Genomic DNA, 5,000 nt, shown 5'->3' with positions numbered 1-5,000 from the left:
CGTGAATTTCAAATATATGTATTTTAATTGAAAAAAATCTAATTGATCTGTCGATTGGTATTTGTTTTATACATTTATCTATTCATTTTCTTTCTATTCAATTAGTTATTAATTTGTTCAGCTATCAAATATTACTGAAAAAAAAAATAATTCATCTGTCCCTGGAATAAACATAAATTGTGATTTTTTTTACATATATTTATCTATTTTTCTCTTTTTTTTTATTCATTTATTTACCTATTCAATCATATATTTATCTAGTTAGTTACTGATTTGTTTAGTTACCTTATATTACTGGAAAAAAAAATTCAGTTCATATATATTTTGATTTTTCATACATATATTTATACATCTATATTCTTATTCAGCTATTCATTTGTTTATTCATTCAATTATTTACTTATTTATTTTTCTATTTATTCAATTATTTATATATTTAGTTTATATATTAAATCATTTAACTATGTATTTAATCAAATGAAATATTACTGATTTTTTTTAATTCATGTGTTACTGGAAGAAACCAATAATTTTTTTTTCATACATATATTCAAATATTTATTTTCTTATTTATATATTTATTTATTTATTCAATTATTTATTTTCATTTATTCAATTATTTATTTTCATATATTCAATTATTTATTTCATTTATTTATTTATTCAATTATTTATCTTACTTTATTTATTTATTGAATTATTTACTTAGTTATTATTTTTAATTATTTATTCAATCAAATCAGATATTTCAGATATTTCTAATAAAAAAAATTGTAAATATTTCATACATATATTTATATATCTACTTATTCATTTTTTCATTTATTTATTCAATTATTAATTTATGTAGTTAGTTATTAATAAACATTTCTGGTAATTTAATCAAAATAAATACCACTAAAACAAAATTAATCATCTGTCACTGGAAGAAATATATAAATTGGGATTTTTTTTTATACATATTTATATACATTTTTTTTATTTACCTATTTATATCTTATCTATTCAATCATTTAATCTATTCATCTATTTATTCATTTAATTATTTATTTAGTTATTTATTAATCTATTTAGTTATTCATTCGAGCCAAAACACCAGCCTAATGTTATTGACCCGGGTGTGACGTATAAGGAGGCAGGGCCAGGTCTAAAGGTGTAAGTCGGGATGCTCTTGTTTACCTGGAACCATTCATCTCGTGTCACTCCACCAACCGATGGTTTATATATAATGACATTATTCACGGTCTCGGGTTCTATTGTGTCCTTAGAGAAAGGCGGTTCGTAATTTTACTTGAACGACTCTATTTTCCTGGCACGAACTTACATACACAAACATAATTTGTATATACATATACATATATATATACAGTATATGTTTATCTTTGTTTATACACACACTATATATACATGTGTATATATATTATATGTATGTAGTAATATTACAAGTACACACTAATACAGCGTTGAAATATTGTATATGCTGATTACTTTTCTTATCCATTGAATTCTAGAGTAATAGTGATTGGTAGAAAATTTGACTCTTGTTATCACATATCCGAAATTTCTTATAGGGTCCTATATGTTTGTATATATCTATATATCCATCTATCTATAAGTATATATATGTATATATATATATATATATATATATATATATATATATATATATATATATATATATATATATATATATAAAGTATATATATATATATATATATATATATAGTATGTATAAATATATATAAATACATATATATATGTATATATATACATATATGTATATATATGTATATATATGTATATATGTATATATATATATATATATATATATATATATATATATATTTATATATATATATATATATATATTTATATATATAATGTATAAATATATATATATATATATATATATATATATATATATATACATATATACATATATATATATATATATATATATATATATATATATATACATATATGTATATATATACATATATGTATATGTATGTATATACATATATATATATATATATATATATATATATATATATATATATATAATATATATATATATATATATATTTATATATATATATATATATAAATATATATATATATATATATATATATATATATATATATATATATATTCCCTTTCTGAGTGGAGATACCTTATCTCAGTGATCAGTAAAGCTGTACTAGTCAGGGCTAACTATGCATGGTTAGTTTGCTGTGACCGATCTGACAAATGTCTCCTGGTATCACCAATCCGTACTGGACAACATGATGATGAAAACAGGTCAAACCCCTGACATGAATATGGATATGTCTGAGGCCTTTATCCTGCAGTGGACTAGGAACAGCCGTATTTGTTGTTTAAATATATATACACACACACACACACACACACATATATATATATATATATATATATATATATATATATATATATATATATATATATATATATATATATATATATAGTAGATAGATAGATACTTGTGTCTATAGAAACTGCAAGCATTCTTTTCTCTAATTCACTCATTTACGACAACTACGCCATTTAACGCATCCACAAGCTAGGCTAAACAACAGCACATCGAACCAGCCTAACACATACGGCGCCATTCACCTCCATCTCGCACATATATATCCTCCTGAAAATGGAGACCCTTTCTTTCTAACACTTTCTTCATCTTTCTACCTAACCAAAGAACCTCAAAATAATCTCATTTTGCGACATATTTGTTATATACATATTCCGTACCTTACACGTATATGTGTAAGTGCTTTGTTAGGGTTTTTTTTGTACAATCCTATCCACATACTGCAATAAATCTTAGGAAGTTATGAAATGTACCATTTCTAATGCTATTTTAGACGGGTTCTTACTTTCATCGTAGGCTATAGGCCGTATCTTCATCTCCGCCATCTTCAGGCGTGTCTCCCAAGGACCCCATTTCCAGGAAGCAAGGCTTAGCATCTCGAGCGCTGGTGTGATGCCAGATACCACTTGCTGGTAAAATAGAAATCTTGCATAGTCATTATTATCATCATGTTTAGTATTATTATTATCATAATAAGATTATTAATGTCACCATCGTTATTACTATTACACTGACTATTACTATAACCATAACTATTATTCTAAAATAGATATATGTGAATGAGTTTTCTAAGGCTAACTCCAATGGTCTCTTTCATGCTTTTATAAAATTAAATATAATTTCTTACGTTTGATATGAGGATGAAATTAATAAAAGACATAACTAAAGAAATATTCAAATAATTCACTAAACTTATCTGGTTACTGAGAAATCCCTTTTTTTCCTTGTTACTGACTCCAATACTCACTATAAGGAGTGGTTAAATTATGTTTCTTCCACTGATCACCTTGGCTCAAGAGCTTTGGATTTTGCCACTAAATCAGACTGTGAGCAGATCATAATTGAAGCTACTCACAAGTCTGGTAACTGTTTAGACCAAATCTATACTGACTCTCCTGGCGTTATAACTAGTAAGGTTGGTTTTCCAGTTGCGACATCTGATCATGCCTTGATTTCATTAGTAGTGAAGACTGAACACCCTGTCCCTGATGTATCATACTCGTGTAAGATTTATATAAAATCTCAAGCAGACTGGAATAGCATTTTGAGTTACCTTTGGGCCTTGAATTAGTCTCAATTGTATAATAGTGTTGAGCCGGTTGGTCCTTTGAATGAGAATCTAGTCAACATAATTGATAGGCATATCCCTTCTCGTGTGCACAGATAACGAATGAAGGACAAACCCTGGTTCAGTGAGGATTGCTGATGTGCTTATTTGAAGAAGCAGGAGGCCTATTTGGAAGGATAACAGATCAGATTTGACTTTGCTCAGAGTTTATGCTTCAAATGAAAAGGAGTACAATTGAACCATAAAAGAAACCCTTTCTGGTACAACCCAGGAACATCAGTGGTGGGCTCCCCTTGAATCCGCACTCTTTGGTATAGATGCAACAGTTCCTCCTTTACTTAAACCATATGGCTCAGCCACTCACTGTCCAAAGGAAAAGGCAATAGGTGTTGTGTTTGACAGTAAGCAGAACAATGAGAAACATGATCTTCCTCATTCCTGTTTTTCTGAGGCTAAATTAACTAGTTTAGCTTTTCGGTCTCGTGAAATTAAAACACTCTTGATAGACCTTGATGCTTATGGAGGTGTAGACCCAAATGGTATTTTTCCTTTGTTTTTTTATAAAGAAAGCAGATTTCGTACACCCTAAGTTGTCTTATTTTCCACAAGTACGTAAGAAGAGATTATTTTTGTATCTGTTAGAGAACTGGTAATGTTACTCCATTAGGTAAATGTGTTTGTGGTAGTTCTAGCCCTGCCGATTATTGCCCAATTTCCATAACTCACAGATTTTCTAAAGTTTTTTAATATCTTTCCTCCAAAATTCTAATTAGGTATGCTGGAGGTAATCATCTGCTCCATATTTCACAATTTGGCTTTCGTAGAGGCCTTGGAACATATTATGCTTATCTTGCAATCTTCAAGACTGTACAGAAATACCCTTGATTAGGGTTAGGAAGTTCGTTTGATTAGCTTATATCTTAGTATTGTCTTTGGCTGTGTTAATCATGAGGTCCTTGTTTTCAAACTCAAACAGTTGGGAGTAGGTGGGTCGTTTCTTAGCATCAGTATTGAATTATTAAGTAATAGACCGCATAGAGTTGTGTTGATGGGCACCATAGTGAGGATAGGATTGTGGTATATGGTGTTCCTCAGGTTAGTATTCTTGGGCCATTAATTTTCATACTATATGAACATGAAATGTAGTTTAGCCTAGAAAACAATCTTGTTGCATATGCAGATGATGCTACTCTCTTTGCCTCAATTCCATCTCCTGAATGTAGATCTGGGGCTGCTGAATCTCTTGATAGAGATGTAGCTAAAATTAGTGGGTGGTGCAAATCATTGGGCATTAAGGTGAATCCTAACCAAACTCAAAGTAT

The 5,000-nt window shown here is 28.2% G+C and overlaps 1 pseudogene; it reads right to left on the bottom strand.

The window, feature by feature from the left end:
* LOC137626891 (uncharacterized) overlaps nucleotides 1-5,000 on the bottom strand; it is a 116,089-nt pseudogene that overhangs the window by 62,181 nt on the left and 48,908 nt on the right.

This window comes from Palaemon carinicauda, chromosome 34, assembly GCF_036898095.1.
Source record: "Palaemon carinicauda isolate YSFRI2023 chromosome 34, ASM3689809v2, whole genome shotgun sequence".
Taxonomy (NCBI): domain Eukaryota; kingdom Metazoa; phylum Arthropoda; class Malacostraca; order Decapoda; family Palaemonidae; genus Palaemon; species Palaemon carinicauda.
This window is presented reverse-complemented; position numbering and strand designations above follow the sequence as displayed.